The sequence below is a fragment of the Chelon labrosus genome, assembly GCF_963514085.1.
Source record: "Chelon labrosus genome assembly, chromosome: 8".
Taxonomy (NCBI): Eukaryota; Metazoa; Chordata; class Actinopteri; order Mugiliformes; family Mugilidae; genus Chelon; species Chelon labrosus.
Window position 1 is genome coordinate 4,211,911 of NC_140358.1, and position 11,321 is coordinate 4,223,231.

Genomic DNA, 11,321 nt, shown 5'->3' on the forward strand with positions numbered 1-11,321 from the left:
TTCTCATTCACATTATTTCAGCTAATCCATTTCTCTTACCCACCCCCTGAACCTCGGGGACCTCCCAAAGGGATCAATAAAGTTGTCTATCTATCTATCTATCTATCTATCTATCTATCTATCTATCTATCTGAATAATTGCAACTGACCACTGTCTCTAATGGTAAATGGCCTTGTTTTTATATAGCGCTTTTCTACCTATTGGTACTCAAAGCGCTTTACAGTCACAGACACATCTACCCATTCGCTCACACAAGCACTCACACATTCACACACCAGTGCCACGCACTGGGAGTAACTGGGGGTTCAGTGTCTTGCTCAAGGACACTGCGGCATGTGGCACAACCCTCTGTTTGGTTCGTGGACAACCCGCTCTACCTACTGAGCCACAGACGTCACTGGCCACATAAAGTATTGTAATTACTGGCAGCAAACGTACTAGCATACTAAACTATAGACTACTATTATAACTTAGCTATCTAATATAACCTCCTTGGTGTCTGTAGAGCAAAATCTGAACAGTTTACATGCTTTTATTTTAGTAAAGGGACATATTTTGTTTGTAATCACTTTCCCAGTTTTCATGTACTTTGTGGAGCAAAAATATTACAGGACTTATTTTCAAAGTATAATATTCTGGCTTTCAGTGGCAAGCTTTGTCAGGCGCAACGTTTCAAAAGAAGAAACATTTTTATTCAAGATGAAGTGCTTGTTAACTTAAAATACAGAAAATGCCCCATAGCCTATATCACCATGGTTACATTTTGTAACAACAGCCATGTCAGAGATTGACTTAATTAACCTGAAAACTGTGATATGCAAAGTTTAAGTTTTATTTATTTTTATATAAAAATCTATAATGCCAGGTTTCCACTTACAATATATGTATGCTTTGAGGAATAAGATGAGGATCAAGTGAAGTGGGATGCTGACTGATTGCTGTTTGATTAACTGAAACGGACTGCCTGGTTTGGAAAGGGAAGGTATCCTCTACTGATTTCCATCTAATATCTTTGTGTTTATATCCATAAAACAGTGGCAATATTCATTTTGAAAGCACAAGCAACTTCCAATTGTGATCATGTATTATTTTCAGCACCTATGGGCTAAAACTGGAATTAGAAATTTGCTAGAAGAAACATGTTTTTTTTTTTTCTTCAATAAAACTATATACACAAAAATTGTGCAGTGTTAATAATTTCATTTGGCACATTCATTAATACACAGAATGAGATGTTACAATCCCTTGTGCCAAGAGCCCAGGCAAAACACATTTAGAGGCCCAGTTCAACTGAAAAACCGACCAGTCACTGGCAGTATGCAGCATTTAATTTCAAACCTACAGTCAATGTGTTATGAAATATGAACTAAATAAATGATGCTGGCTTGTACAGCATGCTTAGCAGCAAAAAAAGAAAGAAATATTTAAATAAACAGCCAAGCAGTCAGCTGGCCAGCTACCAACCAACATGAAGACATCAGATGCCTGGCCTAGTCAACGGCAGTATGCAGCATGTCATCGGGGTTTTCAAGTGGGCGCCTCCCTTTAAATATTATCATTGCCAAACTTTTGTGATTTGTCTTTTCTTTGCAAAATGCACTTTTCTAATGATAATTGAGAGATTATTTTGGCCATTCCTAGACCGCCTGTGTTTTTACGCCCCACCACACTCTTCTTTGAAGCCTGTCCATGCTCCATTGATGATGCTTTTCTCTCCTCCACCAAATCTAACGCTCTAGTGATGTTGGTACCAATGCTGCCACCCTCCACCACCACTCCATCTGTCCATTTCTATTTCTACCTCTATCTCTGTCTGCGGCTCTGTCTCAAGGTTGACTGGGAATTGTTAATAGAAGGACCCTGGCCCCTTTGTTTCGAGGCAATGGCAGAAAACAAAGCACTTTAACTCAAAAACCATCAGGGGCCACATCGATATTGATTTTCGTGGCAAAGGCACACTTATCTATATACTGGGCTCCATTAGAGCTAACAGATAGGTTAGGGCACCACTCTAAACAGCAGCAGATCAGCCTTCAAGCAGAGATGAAATTGGCCCCAGTGTCAATTTATCTTGTATTACTCCTCAATTGGGGCAACAGGGGGCAATAGAGTCACTGATAATGTAAGTAACATGGACCTCGAGGAGCATCACTTCTTTTTTGTTATTATTTAGTATTTTTCCCTGTCTGAAATATTCATGTTTTTGAGTTCTTCATTAATACACAGGATTAGATGTAACAATCCCTTGTGCCAGAATCCCAGGCAAAACACATTTGGAGGACCTGTCCAACTGAGAAACCCTAACAAACCTACGGTCATGTGATATGATGATTAACCTACAATCTAAATTAAGTAAATGCTGCTGGCTTGTAGGCCCACAGAGCAGGAGAGGATAAATTCAAACCTTATGAAATATAAGCTAACTAAATGCTGCTGGCTAGATTAACCCACAATCTAAATGAACTAAGTAAATGCTGCTGGCTTGTAGGCCCACAGAGCAGCAGAGGATACTTCAAACCTTGTGAAATATAAGATAAATAAATGCTGCTGGCTTGTATGGTCCGCTCAGCAGCTAACCAAACAAAGAAATATCGTTACCAAGCAACATGAAGACATCAGATACCTGGCCTAGTCAACAGCAGTATGCAGCATGTCATTGGGGTTTTCAAGTGGGCACCTCCCTTCACCGATGTTTCGTTAAGTTATACACCTCGAGAAGGCTTAACAGTGACTTCCAGCGTCCTGGAGTCACCCCACTCCACATTGGTCACAAGGAGTATGTTCAACAGGTGTGTTTTTTTAAGTCAATGCAAAGATTCGCAGCAACACAGATACGACAGCTTTGCTTTCTGTTTCTGAAAAAAAAAGCTGCATCTCTTCATAAATGTAACCTGTAGAGTTTGCTGAGAAGGAAATGAACATTAAGGAAGTTACTTGTTCGTTTTCTGTGAGAAAAATCAAACAAATTGCTCTGCAAACTCTGCTCACTGCGATCAGCGGCATTTGGAAATGAATGAAAGCAGATACACTGATTGCACAGCAGTATTATTTCATTGTCCTTTTATGAACATTAAAACTTTCATACAGATCCAATGATTTTATCTTATACGCATAATCTGTTGAGCTGCTGTGTATCAGTATGTTTACATCTAATTATCCATGCAAACTTTTTTTTCAGACCTAAGCAGAGACAGGAGTTGGGAGCAGCTGTAGGTGTACAGAGGAGCACTTAAAGGAGCTCATCTATGATTTGAAGTAGGCCTGCGCTTCAAACTGACCGGTCAATCCAACTTCCTGTTATACAGGAAGGAGTCACAGGAGTTATTAAATTGCTAATTGTGACACAACCGAAGACAAAGTCAAAAGAAAGATAACTTTTTGGTGTCCCCAAAAAGTTTCACCCCTGTTCACATCTTGAATATGAAGTTTCTGGCCATGAATGGGTCATTTTAGTAGCATAGAAAAAAAATAATGTATTTCTGGTACAACTTCACCAGCTACCAAGCTGCAAAGAGGAGTGTCCCAATGAGCAAAAAACACGTCGTTCTTAAGTTGTTCCATTTACTACTGTTGCTGGAGTCTTGACCTTTCTACAATCTTGCTTTTGGTACCACTCACAAGGGGTAAAAACAGGATCAAAACAAACTCCTCTAACTACAGGTGAGTATATAGTCATCAACAGACCCTTAGGTTCCTAATAAAAAGAAGTTAATAAATCAGTTTAAAATTCAGTCATTGAAAGCTGAAGAAGCAACTTAGATGAGTAGTAAAAAGTCAAGTCTACAAGAAAATCCCAAAACTCCAGTTGCATTTGTTTTTGCTTTATCTTCGTATGTACCGTCACCTCGGCCTGAAACCCTTCACAAATATAAATGTGACACAGCCCACCAGGAAACACTTCACACGACAGACACATGCAAATATAAAAACACACAGGCAAATGTCTCCAAAAAGTCACAAATGCATGTACTTTAAGAGAACTGTAATTTCTGTTTACGGCTTAACCCCCAAGCCTACACACATAGCTACTGCAGGCCACAAATAGACCCTCACTCCTACTCTTCTCCCAGGCACAATCTGTATTTTGCTCTACTACACAACTACTGTAACGGACAGCAGATTCTGTTGCTCAGTTTCATACATTGGTCATGTATAAGCATATTCTATACAGCAAGAATCTGGAATAATTAGTGGTATAAATCAGAAATGTATTCATTGAAAAATCTGAGACCTGGAGATCCAACCATGATGATGTGCCATGAATACCTGAAAGTTATCCAGTGTAACAATAAGCAAAATTCTTCTTTTTAAGTCCTTTGTTGTGGATATTTCCGAATTTCAAATGACTGTACTGTCCCCAGGTGTAAAGGGGTGGAATTAGTGGATGCATGTGTCAATGGCTATCAAAAAGATATATTTCATTTGAAAAAAGTAAGTTAATTTAAGGAATAAAAAAACAGAGAGGATTAAGAGACGTGTGGCCAGCAGTAGTGTGAAAGACATGCTAAAGAATTGTTTTATTTCCTTCTCTGTTAGCTATATTTTTATTTTCTACCAGATGGGTCTAGCTTTGTCTTATCGCTCACATCTCCATCCCTGCCCAGAGGACAGCTGATGAGGGCTAAAGAGGGAATTAGCTACCCACTCAAAGGCTTTGCTCTGATCCTTCAGGTCAGTATTTGGTCCCTCCAGCTCTTGGGCAGAACAGAGTAACACTCGTTTGTGAGGATTTGGGCAGACTTAAAATCAAAAGGGGAGGGGGGTGGGTCTAATGCATGTATTGGACATAGACACATGAGCCAGAATCTATGGGTGCACGACAGAAGAGGGAAAGTCCCAATTCTGGGGACCTCTCTTTGTCTCCTGGGGCAAGGTTGATCAGAACACTTCTGCATCAATGTAATCTATGCCTATGATTGTTACCAATGTTACCATTACTGACACATAATCTTAAAATGTTTTCAAGGTATTACCGTGTTTTGCCTTACATTTCTTACAAGAGTTGAATTCATTAGCTAAAATCTGCTTTTCTTCAAAAAGGAGGCTTTGTATTTGTAAATTTAAATGAACAAATTATTAGAAAGACAGCAGAATAAAAGTCTGAATGCCATCGTACTGTAAGAGTAGAAGAACTCATTAATCATCTAAACATCAATTTATGACAAGACATGACCATAGTCTTGACGTTCACAGCCTAGGCACACAAACACAAAACCCGAGTCAAAAGGCACATCATCAGAATGATTGTGTTTCGTCAGGAAGGCTCACATAAATTGAAAACTTTAGAGAACTTAAGGGGACATGCATCAACCCCACCAACCATCACCATTTTCAGATTAGAGGCTGGACCGTCTTTGTTCCACAAGATGGCGACAGCGTATTAAGAAAATCCCTTTGTATTGGGTCGACCTTGAGAAAAAGTAACAGTTGCAAGGATATGAAAGTGCCACTGATCTATCAAAAATAATTGCTCAGACCGTATTGTGAGACAGATGATTCATAAAATAGAACTTCAAAAAAAAAACAAAAAAAACTTGTGTGTCTGCTGCTGTGATCTTTTAACTCCAGTCAGGTCACCTTTGGCAGGAGTGAACTTGCCACATGCAGACTAACAAAACAATGACAGCCACATTAGATTATCTGTTCACCTGGGTTTACTCAGTTGAGACGAAGAACACATAGTAAAGCAATGGCACCTTCTGGCAGTTCTGCAAATACATTCCACAGCAGCTGTCTAGGTTGTAGACCCTATTGTGGCATAAAATCAGAAAATATTATTGCTGTCAATAAAAGTGTGAAAAATACATTTAATTAAAATCAAATTCAGTCCACTGTTGTAAAAACAACTTTGTGATATATATATATATATATATATATGCAACCATTTGTTCTAAACATTGTCAATTTCAATGCCTTTTGTACAGTAGGTTGGAAATGTTACAATATAAGATACTCTGAGTGAATAATCTGTGATGTACACTTTGTACAAGCAGCCACAAATCTACATTACATACATGATCTCATTTAGTTTATCCGTATTAAGTCCGTACCATTCAATTCTAATAATTTGCCTTCAGTCATTCCATATCCCTGTGTTTAGTTAGACTTGGACACTGAGAATGACCACTTCCAGTTCACAGCAATAAACATCACAGTTGGTTTAGTGATGATTAGAACGGAACACAGCTTTTTACTGGTCCTTTCCTTCCTGTTATGGTAGGTTGTGGTACATACTGCTGCACCCTTTTACAGTTAATTAAAGTAATCTGGCACATAATTGCTATAATTACTCAAATTAACAGTACTTCAGAAATTACACTGAATAAAATAAAAGAGATACTTTGTGTATGTGTACACATTCACTCATCACTATGCTGTATCACCAGGAAACCATGTGATAGTACCTAATCCCTTCTGCATCATGGCAACAACCCCAAACATACAGCACGTTCATGATGAACAATGAGGCTTGCAACAGATTCTGATTGTCTGGATTGTTTGCTTGGAAGAAACAAACTGCCAGTACCTTGAACAACTAAAATGTACTTTTAGTGTTGTTGCTATGATCAAACAAACGAATGTGTTTATTCAAAAGAAAAAACGTGTGTAGGATCCAATTAATAAAGCATTCAAATATGTTGAATTCAGCTGTTTGATTTCAAACTGCACCTACTCTTGATTATGTTGATTATGTAAAAGTTACTAATAATTATTAAATATTACTTAACCCCAATCCCTCTTTTTACAGTGTACTAGAATCGATTTGTGTGGCTTCAGCATAACTAAATCTAGTGTCAAACAGGATGTTCTATGCATATTCTCCTTTTTTTGTTTATTTTAGTCCACAAGAAAGCATTTTATTTGTTAGAAATGTGTAAGCTGTATTACCTTCTATCAACCAGGTTGAGCATTGCCGAGTAACTGATGTATAAAAATCACATTACAGTGATTTTTTTTACTGTTCATTGGAACCACACTGTACATATAAATGAGTCAAAATAAGTATTGTTAGGGCTTCACACAGACCCTGTGATTTGCAGGGAGAACAGTCTTGATGTGCTGCATAACAATCCTCATGGAGCTGGTAGGATCTGACTTATTAGGGTTAGGAATGATGGTGGCCAATTTGAAGCAGATGGGCACTGCTGGTTGGTTAAATGGGATGTTAAAGATCACTGCAAAGACATGTTTTAGCAATTCTCCACGGTACTTACACATATTCAGTTCAATCAAAATGAGACACAATGCAGCAGAAACATTCATTCATTAATCTATTATTATATATTGTTGTCACGGGGAAAGAGGAAGACAAATAACTAAAGACAATCACATGCCAATTCAGAATCTCCAAAATGGAGCAAAGAAGGCAAATTTATTGAAATAAAACCAAGCAAAAAATGGAGCCAGAACAGATTCTGGTTCTGGTGACCTGCAGTCAGCTTTCTCAACACCATAAAATGAATAACAAAATCAAAGTAAATAACACAAAATGAAAATGAAATGAATAGTGAAAACAAAAATGGAAATGGAAATGAACTTGAAGTAAAACGGTAAAAAATGAAAATGAAATAAAACTGAATAAAACAAAAATGAAACTAAATTAAAGAAAATGAATGTGAACAAAAATGTCATGCATGGAAATGATGCAAAATGCACCACAGTGTGAAACAAAAATGGAAACAAATGGCAATAAAATAAAACAAAGCAAATGTAGATGGAACCCGAACACTAGCTGGAGCTTCATCTGTAGCAGTTACAGGTGCAGGTGGAGGTGATGGAGCCACAGCAGACCCGAGGTCTGGGCTGGATGCTGCCAGCTGTTCAGGTCCAGCCAGGTTTTTGTGGACTGAAAGGATGGAGGGTACTGGAGGTGATGGAGCTGCAGCCACAGAAGACTCCTGTTCTGTGGCTTTAAACTCCACATCTCAATTCTTCATGCTGTTGCTCACTTCCCATATCTGATATAACAAAAGATGTGTTGAGCAGATTGAAGACATTTATAGGAGAAATTAAGTGACATGTATCAATTTAATTCAAACTAGTGTGCTGTCTTTTCAAGAGTGTGTCCTTACCAGCTGGGCAAGAGGTTTGGCATGGGTCTTATGGAAGCTGTCAATTTCGAATTCTCACATCCTTCAGACACAAAGAAAACAAGAGTTTAATCTTTACAGTTCTTCTTTATGAGCAGAGTAAAAGTCAAGAGTGAAGACTGAATTGGTCCTTACCCTGATAGGACTGTAGATGCCTCTACTTCCTTCAGCGAACGCCATGGAAAAGATGATGCTGTACCTAATAACAGAACTGACTAAACGCTCAAAGCAACGACGAATGTCTTACAACGAATGAGATGAAATGTGTAAAAGCACTCAGTAAATACTCGATACGCAAGTAACCAAAGTGACTTTAAGATGAAGAATGAAGAAGGTAAGAAAGAGATGAACAAAGGAATTCTCTCATTGATGAGTCATCAAAACTAAGTAGCCAACATTCTAAAACCCTCAACCTCTTCCACAAGCTCCAGCTCCTTCCCCGCCAGAGAGGTGACATTCCATGTCCCAAAAGCCAGCTTCCATAACTGAGAATCAGACCACCAAGGCCCCTGCCATGGTCTGTTGCCCGATCCACATAGCACTGGACCCTTCATGCTCCTCCTGCAGGTGGTGGGCCTACAGGGAGGTGAGCCCATGTCTCCAGTTCGGGCTGGGCCCGGCCGGACCTCATGGTCGAAGGCCCGGCCACCAGGTGCTCGCCCACGAGCCCCAGGCCTGGCTCCAGGGTGGGGCCCCAGTGACCCTCCAGGCCGGGTACACGGACTCTTGATTCTCTTCTTCATAAAGGATCTTCGGGACCGTTCTTTGTCTGGCCCTTCGCCTAGGACCAATCTGCCTTGGGAGACCCTACCAGGGGCAAAATGCCCCAGACAGCATAGCCCCTAGGGTCATTAGGGCACTCAAACTCCTCCACCACGATAAGGTGACGGCCCAAGGAGGAGTACTGTAATGTAATGTATAAATAAAAGTATTAAATTACACAGTAATGTATTATTTTAAGTTTTAATGGACATCCAAGAGATCATCTATGAAAATATAAAATGTAAAAATGATATAAATGTTTACCAATGAAAGACCGTCAATAAATAGCTGACTTAAAAAAATGTATTTGCAAAAACAACAAATCATTTAATACATAAATCCATTCATAAATAAATAAGGTCGTTTCAAAATCTATTAGAAATGCAATTTAAAAAGACAAATAAAAAAAATTAATTAGCCAATTAAATTAGTATTCAAATTTTAATAAGGCATTTTAAAGGGCACATTTTCGTTTTCATTTTCAACTCGGTTTTCATTTTAAGACACTGGATTTGCTCAGTCCTTTGTCTTCTCCTTTTAGCCTCTACATTTAGTTTCTCACTGACACAAAGGACCTGTGTTCTTACCTTCTGTGATGGTTGGTTTTACTTTTGGAATGTGCCTCACCCTTCTTCCTTAGTTTCACTGCCTTCTTTATTTGTTGTTTCCGCTCAACTTAATGTTAAATAAACATCCTTTATTATTTACAATCTGCCTCCTGCGTTTGGTTGTTTTTCTTCATATAGCTATGGGGGGGGGTAACAAATCATTCATATGCTTTCCTGATATAGAGCTCGCTCAGGGCTTCACGTTTTTTTGGACACCGCCATATTGGCAGGAAAACTGAATGGCGCCATCGCTGATTTCAGGCCGTCAGAGTTTAAACCAGGTAGAAATTGACCAGTACAAGGCAAAACTCGACAGATTATGTATCAAGGACCTTATCATGCCCCAGGTGTGCTTTTTTCGAGCACTTAAACAGCTGGCGTGGACAATGTTCCTGACCTGCAGTATCCAGATATATAACTACCTCATTAACTTTCCTTCGTCCTACTCTGGAGAATCACTGAAAGCATACAATGAAGATTTTTTCTGAGGAGGTCCGTTCACGACAGTAACGCAACTATAATAACAACTAACTGTTTAACCCCGAATTTCTTTCTCATTGTGAGTAGTTTTAGTGCTGAACGAGCAACACCCCTTTGTAATCCACATTATAAACATTAGCCTAGCTTGCCTTTATGAAAAGAAATATGTTGGACATCGTGTTAAAAACATGCTAAATAAACAAGACATTACACATGGAAAACGCTGGATTCTGTACCTGATATAAAGTGATCGCTACACAAGACAAATCCGTTTCTTGAGGGATCCCACCGTTCCATTTTCTCGTGCCTGCTTCTTGCGTGTTTAATCCACATCTGCCGTTTTACAGCGGGATCTTTGGGAATCCTAGAAAACGATTTCCCCTTTACTTGTCCCTGACTATTCTGACATCCTGGGGCACAACAGCCGTCGACCATTTTTGGATGTAACTGGTACAAGGACAAGTTAGTTAGCCGCTCACAGTTGTCAACCGAAAAGCGCGCTTTCTTGCCAACATGGCGGCGTTGTTATTGGCGCTCGGTAGTGATGTCAGCTACCGGAGCTACTTGGACTTTTATTTTCTACTTTAGATAAAGGTTTTCAATGAACATGAAATACAGGCATTTCAATAATTGATTTTACTGGCTTTTACTTTAAAACACTTTCTTAATGTATGAACTTTTCTACAAGACGATGTTATGGCATTATATTAAATGACATACATTCTCAAGATGTTTTCTTATAAACCATGAAATAATGGAAAATTTATTTAGATATCAAATGTACTCAAATATTTTAAAACGATCAATCTAATTTTTAAATCAAAATGTTCTCAAAGCGACGTCCATTTAATATCTACGTATATATGTACAACTATAGCCTGTTGTAGCCTCTCAACATTTAAGCTTTATTGCACAATACTACCACCAGGGGAAGACTAATACAGAGGATGTAAACAGTTTCAAATGCAGGTCCACTGAATAGGTGGTACTCAAGTCACGTATGCTGTATTGTATCTTGTGTTAAAGGACATGGTCTTTAGTGACTGCAAAAGTGGAATGATATGCGAGAAAGGTCAGGTTTGCAACCAAATTGTGTTCACTGCTAGAATTACTGCAAGATAATCTAAACAGCACCAGGCAGCCCTTAAAATGACTCTTCAGGTACTGCCCCAAAGACAGGATTATGTGTGTGCAATGCCAAGACTAAAAATAAACACCACAGTCATGTCACATTTTTTGCACTTTGTTCATACGTTACATTTTTCAGCAACATGTTTTTTGACATTGATACAGTGCAAATGCACAATAGCACAACAGACACCATTAAGGATACATACTTTTTTTTTTTTCTCAATACAGCAGATTTCGACAATTTGCATG